This window comes from Denticeps clupeoides, chromosome 3, assembly GCF_900700375.1.
Source record: "Denticeps clupeoides chromosome 3, fDenClu1.1, whole genome shotgun sequence".
NCBI lineage: Eukaryota > Metazoa > Chordata > Actinopteri > Clupeiformes > Denticipitidae > Denticeps > Denticeps clupeoides.
The window spans coordinates 28,354,979-28,365,517 of NC_041709.1; the positions used below are offsets into that span (position 1 = coordinate 28,354,979).

Below are 10,539 nucleotides of genomic sequence, written 5' to 3' on the forward strand. Positions count from 1 at the left end.
GCTGGCCCTGCTTCTTTGTTATCATAGGTCTTTAGAACTTCAAGCATGTTTGTTTCTTGCAACAGTGGTTTGTGACATTTAGATTGATTTCATAGTAGGTATGAGGGGTGAGCCGAAATAGCTCAGTTGGGAGAGCGTTAGACTGAAGATCTAAAGGTCCCTGGTTCAATCCTGGGTTTCGGCAAAGCTGTTTGGACTGTGTAAATGCAATTTTTGGTTTGTTAACAAAGACCTATGCTTTATCTGGAAACTGACCTCCCCCTCACAGGCAAGAACAATTACCAGGTCTCAAAAAGGCCAACAAATGGCCTGAAGTGCCAAGGCAAGAGAGGCCTGCATTCTTGTATCAATGGTTTTATCTGGAAAAAGCATAAACCTCAAAGGAGAAACTGATTGATCAGTTGCAACACTTCTGTGAGATAAACGTCCATTATAAAAGAAAGGATTCAAACCTCATTACAGAGGCCTCTTTCCCCCTCAACTGCTCGGGGGGTTCTACTCTCACATTGTTCCTGCATTCAGCTTTTCTACTTCTACCAGGGTCTGGCCTCCCTCACTGGAGTTTGTTTCTTATTCTTTCTCTTTGTTTCCCTCTATAATTTATTTTTTGTGTCTATTTTGGGTTCTTTTGTTACAATGGAACAATTTTACATATATTAGTTCCATAAAAACAGGCAAGAACAATTACCAGGTCTCAAAAAAGCCAACAAAAACGCCTGAAGTGCCAAGACAAGAGAGGCCTGCATTCTTGTATCAATGGTTTTATCTGGAAAAAGCATAAACCTTTGGGTTCCATAAACAGAAATCTAATTGTGTTCAAAAACATGATTTTTTTTTTTAATGGAGATCAAGGTAATCTCTAATGGCAAATAAAAAACACAAGAGCATCGCTTCCCCATCGGGGAATCAAACCCCGGTCTCCCGCGTGACAGGCGGGGATACTCACCAGTATACTAACGAGGAGCTAGCTCTGCTTCTTTGTTATCATAGGTCTTTAGAACTTCAAGCATGTCTGTTTCTTGCAACAGTGGTTTGTAACATTTAGATTGATTTCAAAGTAGGTATGCGGTATGATTCGAAATAGCTCAGTTGGGAGAGCGTTAGACTGAAGATCTAAAGGTCCCTTGTTCAATCCCGGGTTTTGGCAAAGCTGTTTGGACTGTGTAAATGCAATTTTTGGTTTGTTAACAAAGACCTATGCTTTATCTGGAAACTGACCTCCCCCTCACAGGCAAGAACAATTACCAGGTCTCAAAAAAGCCAACAAATGGCCTGAAGTGCCAAGACAAGAGAGGCCTGCATTCTTGTATCAATGGTTTTATCTGGAAAAGCATAAACCTCAAAGGAGAAAACTGATTGATCAGTTGCAACACTTCTGTGAGATAAACGTCCATTATAAAAGAAAGGATTCAAACCTCATTCAGAGGCCTCTTTCCCCCTCAAATGCTCGGGGGGTTCTACTCTCACATTGTTCCTGCATTCAGCTTTTCTACTTCTACCAGTGTCTGGCCTCCCTCACTGGAGTTTGTTTCTTATTCTTTCTCTTTGTTTCCCTCTATAATTTATTTTTTGTGTCTATTTTGGGTTCTTTTGTTACAATGGAACCATTTTACATATATTAGTTCCATAAAAAGAATTCTTATTGTGTTTATGAACTAGAACCTGTTCAATCATTTAAAATCTATTGTGCCATGACTGTTAATGTCCATCTAACATCAGATAAGTTCAAAAAACAAGTTCAAACCTCATTCAGAGGGCTCCGTCCGGGTACTACTCTCACATTGTTCATTCATTTGTCTTTTCTTATTGTTCCAGGCTCTGTCCTTCCTCACTGGAGTTTGATTCTTATTGTTTCTCTTTGTTTCCCTCTAGAATGTCTGTTTCTTGCAACAGTGGTTTGTGACATTTAGATTGATTTCATAGTCAATTGAGATGTGAACTAAAGTCAATTGTGCCTTACTAAATAATATTTCTTCACTGAATTTATTAAGCCAAATCCTCATTTAATAAGCAATCCACTTATTTAGCACACAATATCAGATAATATCTTCTGTTTAGGCATGAGCAAAAACCCAACTGTGGAAGGCAGGCCCTTGTACATGAATAAACACCTAGTGCCAAGTGAAAGGGCTACAAGGTATGAGCTGAAATAGCTCAGTTGGGAGAGCGTTAGACTGAAGATCTAAAGGTCCCGGGTTTCGGCAAAGCTCTTTGGACAGTGTACATGCAATTTTTGGTTTGTTAAAAGACCTACGCTTTATCTGGAAATTGACCTCCTCCTCACAGGCAAGAACAATTACCAGGTCTCAAAAAAGCCAACAAATGGCCTGAAGTGCCAAGACAAGAGAGGCCTGCATTCTTGTATCAATGGTTTTATCTGGAAAAAAGCATAAACCTTTGGGTTCCATAAACAGAAATCTAATTGTGTTCAAAAACATGAATTTTTTTTTAATGGAGATCAAGGTAATCTCTAATGGCAAATAAAAAACACGATAGCATCGCCTCCCCATCAGGGAATCAAACCCCAGTCTCCCGCGTGACAGGCGGGGATACTCACCACTACACTAACGAGGAGCTGGCACTGCTTCTGCATTATCATAGGTCTTTAGAACTTCAAGCATGTTTGTTTCTTGCAACAGTGGTTTGTGACATTTAGATTGATTTCATAGTAGGTATGAGGTATGAGCCGAAATAGCTCAGTTGGGAGAGGGTTAGACTGAAGATCTAAAGGTCCCTGGTTCAATCCCGGGTTTCGGCAATTCTGTTTCGACTGTGTAAATGCAATTTTTGGTTTGTTAACAAAGACCTATGCTTTATCTGGAAACTGACCTCCCCCTCACAGGCAAGAACAATTACCAGGTCTCAAAAAGGCCAACAAATGGCCTGAAGTGCCAAGACAAGAGAGGCCTGCATTCTTGTATCAATGGTTTTATCTGGAAAAAGCATAAACCTCAAAGGAGAAACTGATTGATCAGTTGCAACACTTCTGTGAGATAAACGTCCATTATAAAAGAAAGGATTCAAACCTCATACAGAGGCCTCTTTCCCCCTCAACTGCTCGGGGGGTTCTACTCTCACATTGTTCCTGTATTCAGCTTTTCTACTTCTACCAGGGTCTGGCCTCCCTCACTGGAGTTTGTTTCTTATTCTTTCTCTTTGTTTCCCTCTATAAATTTATTTTTTGTGTCTATTTGGGTTCTTTTGTTACAATGGAACAATTTTACATATATTAGTTCCATAAAAACAGGCAAGAACAATTACCAGGTCTCAAAAAAGCCAAAAAATGGCCTGAAGTGCCAAGACAAGAGAGGCCAGCATTCTTGTATCAATGGTTTTATCTGGAAAAAGCATAAACCTTTGGGTTCATAAACAGAAATCTAATTGTGTTCAAAACATGATTTTTTTTTTAATGGAGATCAAGGTAATCTCTAATGGCAAATAAAAAACCACAAATCATCGCCTCCCCGTCTGGGAATCGAACCCCGGTCTCCCGCGTGACAGGCGGGGATACTCACCACTATACTAACGAGGAGCTGGCCCTGCTTCTTTGTTATCATAGGTCTTTAGAACTTCAAGCATGTTTGTTTCTTGCAACAGTGGTTTGTGACGTTTAGATTGATTTCATAGTAGGTCTGAGGTATGAGCCGAAATAGCTCAGTTGGGAGGGCGTTAGACTGAAGATCTAAAGGTCCCTGGTTAAATCCAGGGTTTTGGCAAAGCTGTTTGGACTGTGTAAAATGCAATTTTTGGTTTGTTAACAAAGACCTATGCTTTATCTGGAAACTTGACCTCCCCCTCACAGGCAAGAACAATTACCAGGTCTCAAAAAAGCCAACAAATGGCCTGAAGTGCCAAGACAAGAGAGGCCTGCATTCTTGTATCAATGGTTTTATCTGGAAAAAGCATAAACCTCAAAGGAGAAACTGATTGATCAGTTGCAACACTTCTGTGAGATAAACGTCCATTATAAAAGAAAGGATTCAAACCTCATACAGAGGCCTCTTTCCCCCTCAACTGCTCGGGGGGTTCTACTCTCACATTGTTCCTGCATTCAGCTTTTCTACTTCTACCAGGGTCTGCCTCCCTCACTGGAGTTTGTTTCTTATTCTTTCTCTTGTTTCCCTCTATAATTTATTTTTGTGTCTATTTTGGGTTCTTTGTTACAATGGAACAATTTTACATATATTAGTTCCATAAAAACAGGCAAGAACAATTACCAGGTCTCAAAAAAGCCAAAAAAATGGCCTGAAGTGCCAAGACAAGAGAGGCCAGCATTCTTGTATCAATGGTTTTATCTGGAAAAAGCATAAACCTTTGGGTTCCATAAACAGAAATCTAATTGTGTTCAAAAACATGATTTTTTTTTTTAATGGAGATCAAGGTAATCTCTAATGGCAAATAAAAAAACACAAATCATCGCCTCCCCGTCTGGGAATCGAACCCCGGTCTCCCGCGTGACAGGCGGGGATACTCACCACTATACTAACGAGGAGCTGGCCCTGCTTCTTTGTTATCATAGGTCTTTAGAACTTCAAGCATGTTTGTTTCTTGCAACAGTGTTTGTGACGTTTAGATTGATTCATAGTAGGGTCTGAGGTATGAGCCGAAATAGCTCAGTTGGGAGGGCGTTAGACTGAAGATCTACAAGGTCCCTGGTTAAATCCAGGGTTTTGGCAAAGCTGTTTGGACTGTGTAAAGGCAATTTTGGTTTGTTAACAAAGACCTATGCTTATCTGGAAACTGACCTCCCCCTCACAGGCAGAACAATTACCAGGTCTCAAAAAAGCCAACAAATGGCCTGAAGTGCCAAGACAAGAGAGGCCTGCATTCTTGTATCAATGGTTTTATCTGGAAAAAGCATAAACCTCAAGGAGAAACTGATTGATCTGTTGCAACACTTCTGTGAGATAAACGTCCATTATAAAAGAAAGGATTCAAACCTCATTCAGATGCCTCTTTCCCCCTCAACTGCTCGGGGGGTTCTACTCTCACATTGTTCCTGCATTCAGCTTTTCTACTTCTACCAGTGTCTGGCCTCCCTCACTGGAGTTTGTTTCTTATTCTTTCTCTTTGTTTCCCTCTATAATTTATTTTTTGTGTCTATTTTGGGTTCTTTTGTTACAATGGAACCATTTTACATATATTAGTTCCATAAAAAGAATTCTTATTGTGTTTATGAACTAGAACCTGTTCAATCATTTAAAATCTATTGTGCCATGACTGTTAATGTCCATCTAACATCAGATAAGTTCAAAAAACAAGTTCAAACCTCATTCAGATGGCTCCGTCCGGGTACTACTCTCACATTGTTCATTCATTTGTCTTTTCTTATTGTTCCAGGCTCTGTCCTTCCTCACTGGAGTTTGATTCTTATTGTTTCTCTTGTTTCCCTCTAGAATGTTTGTTTCTTGCAACAGTGGTTTGTGACATTTAGATTGATTTCGTAGTCAATTAAGATGTGAACTAAAAGTCAATTGTGCCTTACTAAATTATATTTCTTCACTGAATTTATTAAGCCAAATCCTCAATTTAATAAGCAATCCACTTATTTAGCACACAATATCAGATAATATCTTCTGTTTAGGCATGAGCAAAAACCCAACTGTGGAAGCAGGCCCTTGTACATGAATAAACACCTAGTGCCAGTGAAAGGGCTAGAAGGTATGAGCCGAAATAGCTCAGTTGGGAGAGCGTTAGGACTGAAGATCTAAAGGTCCCTGGTTCAATCCCGGGTTTCGGCAAAGCTCTTTGGACTGTGTACATGCATTTTTTTGGTTTGTTAAAGACCTACGCCTTTATCTGGAAATTGACCTCCTCCCTCACAGGCAAGAACAATTACCAGGTCTCAAAAAAGCCAACAAATGGCCTGAAGTGCCAAGACAAGAGAGGCCTGCATTCTTGTATCAATGGTTTTATTTGGAAAAAGCATATAACCTTTGGGTTCCTAAAACAGAAATCTAATTGTGTTCAAAAAACATGATTTTTTTTTTAATGGAGATCAAGGTAATCTCTAATGGCAAATAAAAAACCACAAGAGCATCGCCTCCCCGTCTGGGAATCGAACCCCGGTCTCCCGCGTGACAGGCGGGGATACTCACCACTATACTAACGAGGAGCTGGCCCTGCTTCTTTGTTATCATAGGTCTTTAGAACTTCAAGCATGTTTGTTTCTTGCAACAGTGGTTTGTGACATTTAGATTGATTTCATAGTAGGTATGAGGTATGAGCCGAAATAGCTCAGTTGGGAGAGCGTTAGACTGAAGATGTTGGACATGTGTAAATGCATTTTTTTATGCAGTTTTGGTTGTTAACAAAGACCTATGCTTATATCTGGAAACTGACCTCCCCCCTCACAGGCAAGAACAATTACCAGGTCTCAAAAAGGCCAACAAATGGCCTGAAGTGCCAAGACAAGAGAGGCCTGCATTCTTGTATCATGGATTTATCTGGAAAAAGCATAAACCTCAAAGGAGAAACTGATTGATCAGTTGCAACACTTCTGTGAGATAAACGTCCATTATAAAAGAAAGGATTCAATTACCTCATACAGAGGCCTCTTTCCCCCTCAACTGCTCGGGTGGTTCTACTCTCACATTGTTCCTGCATTCAGCTTTTCTACTTCTACAAGGGTCTGGCCTCCCTCACTGAGTTTGTTTCTTATTCTTTCTCTTTGTTTCCCTCTATAATTTATTTTTGTGTCTATTTGGGTTCTTTTGTTACATGGAACAATTTTACATATATTAGTTTCCATAAAAACAGGCAAGATAACAATTACCAGGTCTCAAAAAAGCCAAAAAAATGGCCTGAAGTGCCAAGACAAGAGAGGCCTGGCATTCTTGTATCAAGGGTTTTTAATCTGGAAAAAGCATAAACCTCAAAGGAGAAACTGATTGATCAGGTGCAACACTTCTGTGAGATAAACCGTCCAATTTTAAAGAAAGGATTCAAACCTCATTCAGAGGCTCTTTCCCCCTCAACTGCTCGGGGGGGGTTCTACTCTCACATTGTTCCTGCAATTCAGCGTTTCTACTTCTACTCTACCAGGGTCGGCCTCCCTCACTGGAGTTTGTTTCTTATTCTTTCTCTTTGTTTTCCCCTCTAATAATTAATTTTTTGTGTCTATTTTGGGTTCTTTTGTTACAATGGACAATTTTACATAATATAGTTCCATAAAAACAGGCAAGAACAATTACCAGGTACTCAAAAAAGCCACAAAAACGCTGAAGTGCCAAGACAAGAGAGGCCTGCATTCTTGTATCAATGGTTTATCTGGAAAAAGCATAAACCTTTGGGTTCAATAAACAGAAATCTAATTGTGTTCAAAAACATTGATTTTTTTTTTTTAATGGAGATCAAGGGTAAGCTCTAATGGCAATAAAAAACACAAAAGCATCGCCTCCCCGTCGGGGAATCGCAACCCCCGGTCTCCCGCGTGACAGGCGGGGATACTCACCACTATACTAACGAGGAGCTGGCCCTGCTTCTTTGTTATCATAGGTCTTAGAACTTCAAGCAATGTTTGTTTCTTGCAACAGTGGTTTGTGAACATTTAGATTGATTTCAAGTAGGTATGAGGGGATGAGCCGAAATAGCTCAGTTGGAGAGCGTTAGACTGAAGACAAAAGGTCCCTGGTTCAATCCCTGGGTTTCGGCAAAGCTGTTTTGGACTGTGTAAATGCAATTTTGGTTTGTTAACAAAGACCTAGCTTTATCTGGAAACGACCTCCCCCTCACAGGCAAGAACAATTACCAGGTCTCAAAAAAGGCCAACAAATGGCCTGAAGTGCCAAGCAAGAGAGGCCTGCATTCTTGTATCAATGGTTTATCTGGAAAAAAGCATAAAACCTCAAAGGAAAACTGATTGATCATTGCAACACTTCCTGTGAGATAAACGTCCATTATAAAAGAAAGGATTCAAACCCTCATACAGAGGCATCTTTCCCCCTCAACTGCTCGGGGGGTTCTACTCTCACACTTGTTTCCTGCAGTCAGCTTTTCTACTTCGACCAGGGGTCTGGCCTCCCTCACTGGAGTTTGTTTCTTATTCTTTCTCTTTGTTTTCCATCTATAAATTTATTTTTGTGTCTAATTTTGGGTTCTTTTGTTACATGGAAACAATTTTTACATATAATTAGTTCCATAAAAAACAGGCAAGAACCAATTACCAGGTCTCAAAAAAAAAGCCAACAAAAACGCCTGAAATGCCAAGACAAGAGAGGGCCTGCATTCTTGTATCAATGGTTTATCTGGAAAAAGCATAAAACCTTTGGGTTTCCATAACAGAAATCTAATTGTGTTCAAAACATGAATTTTTTTTTATGGAGATCAAGGTAATCTCTAATGGCAAATAAAACAAACACAAGAGCATCGCATTCCCCTCGGGGATCAACCCCGGTCTCCCCGTGACAGGCGGGAGACTCACCAGTATACTAACGAGGAGCTGGCCCTGCTTCTTTGTTATCATAGGTCTTTAGAACTTCAAGCATGTTTGTTTCTTGCAACAGTGGTTTGTGACATTTAGATTGATTTCATAGTAGGTATGAGGTATGAGCCGAAATAGCTCAGTTGGGAGAGCGTTAGACTGAAGATCTAAAGGTCCCTGGGAAATCCAGGGTTTCGGCAAAGCTGTTTGGACTGTGTAAATGCAATTTTTGGTTTGTTAACAAAGACCTATGCTTTATCTGGAAACTGACCTCCCCCTCACAGGCAAGAACAATTACCAGGTCTCAAAAAAGCCAACAAATGGCCTGAAGTGCCAAGACAAGAGAGGCCTGCATTCTTGTATCATGGGTTTTATCTGGAAAAAGCATAAACCTCAAAGGAGAAACTGATTGATCAGTTGCAACACTTCTGTGAGATAAACGTCCATTATAAAAGAAAGGATTCAAACCTCATTCAGAGGCCTCTTTCCCCCTCAACTGCTCGGGGGGTTCTACTCTCACATTGTTCCTGCATTCAGCTTTTCTACTTCTACCAGGGTCTGGCCTCCCTCACTGGAGTTTGTTTCTTATTCTTTCTCTTTGTTTCCCTCTATAATTTATTTTTTGTGTCTATTTTGGGTTCTTTTGTTATAATGGAACCATTTTACATATATTAGTTCCATAAAAAGAATTCTTATTGTGTTTATGAACTAGAACCTGTTCAATCATTTAAAATCTATTGTGCCATGACTGTTAATGTCCATCTAACATCAGATAAGTTCAAAAAACAAGTTCAAACCTCATTCAGAGGGCTCCGTCCGGGTACTTACTCTCACATTGTTCATTCATTTGTCTTTTCTTATTGTTCCAGGCTCTGTCCTTCCTCACTGGAGTTTGATTCTTATTGTTTCTCTTGTTTCCCTCTAGAATGTCTGTTTCTTGCAACAGTGGTTTGTGACATTTAGATTGATTTCATAGTCAATTGAGATGTGAACTAAAGTCAATTGTGCCTTACTAAATTATATTTCTTCACTGAATTTATTAAGCCAAATCCTCATTTAATAAGCAATCCACTTATTTAGCACACAATATCAGATAATATCTTCTGTTTAGGCATGAGCAAAAACCCAACTGTGGAAGGCAGGCCCTTGTACATGAATAAACACCTAGTGCCAAGTGAAAGGGCTACAAGGTATGAGCCGAAATAGCTCAGTTGGGAGAGCGTTAGACTGAAGATCTAAAGGTCCCGGGTTTCGGCAAAGCTCTTTGGACTGTGTACATGTAATTTTTGGTTTGTTAAAGACCTACACTTTATCTGGAAATTGACCTCCTCCTCACAGGCAAGAACAATTACCAGGTCTCAAAAAAGCCAAAAATGGCCTGAAGTGCCAAGACAAGAGAGGCCTGCATTCTTGTATCAATGGTTTTATCTGGAAAAAGCATAAACCTTTGGGTTCCATAAACAGAAATCTAATTGTGTTCAAAAACATGATTTTTTTTTTAATGGAGATCAAGGTAATCTCTAATGGCAAATAAAAAACACAAGAGCATCGCCTCCCCGTCGGGGAATCGAACCCCGGTCTCCCGCGTGACAGGCGGGGATACTCACCACTATACTAACGAGGAGCTGGCCCTGCTTCTTGTTATCATAGGTCTTTAGAACTTCAAGCATGTTTGTTTCTTGCAACAGTGGTTTGTGACATTTAGATTGATTTCATAGTAGGTATGAGGTATGAGCCGAAATAGCTCAGTTGGGAGAGCGTTAGACTGAAGATCTAAAGGTCCCTGGTTCAATCCCGGGTTTCGGCAAAGCTGTTTGACTGTGTAAATGCAATTTTTGGTTTGTTAACAAGACCTATGCTTTATCTGGAAACTGACCTCCCCCTCACAGGCAAGAACAATTACCAGGTCTCAAAAAGGCCAACAAATGGCCTGAAGTGCCAAGACAGAGAGGCCTGCATTCTTGTATCAATGGTTTTATCTGGAAAAAGCATAAACCTCAAAGGAGAAACTGATTGATCAGTTGCAACACTTCTGTGAGATAAACGTCCATTATAAAAGAAAGGATTCAAACCTCATACAGAGGCCTCTTTCCCCCTCAACTGCTCGGGGGGTTCTA

At 40.2% G+C, this 10,539-nt stretch overlaps 2 non-coding genes across 2 annotated transcripts; one reads left to right on the top strand and one right to left on the bottom strand.

Annotated features, from left to right (window-relative positions):
• Positions 1 to 9,974: 9,974 nt before the first annotated feature.
• trnad-guc (transfer RNA aspartic acid (anticodon GUC)) lies at positions 9,975 to 10,046 on the bottom strand. Its single transcript has one exon. It is a non-coding gene; the product is annotated as a tRNA-Asp (tRNA).
• Positions 10,047 to 10,156: 110 nt separating this feature from the next.
• trnaf-gaa (transfer RNA phenylalanine (anticodon GAA)) lies at positions 10,157 to 10,229 on the top strand. Its single transcript has one exon. It is a non-coding gene; the product is annotated as a tRNA-Phe (tRNA).
• Positions 10,230 to 10,539: the final 310 nt, after the last annotated feature.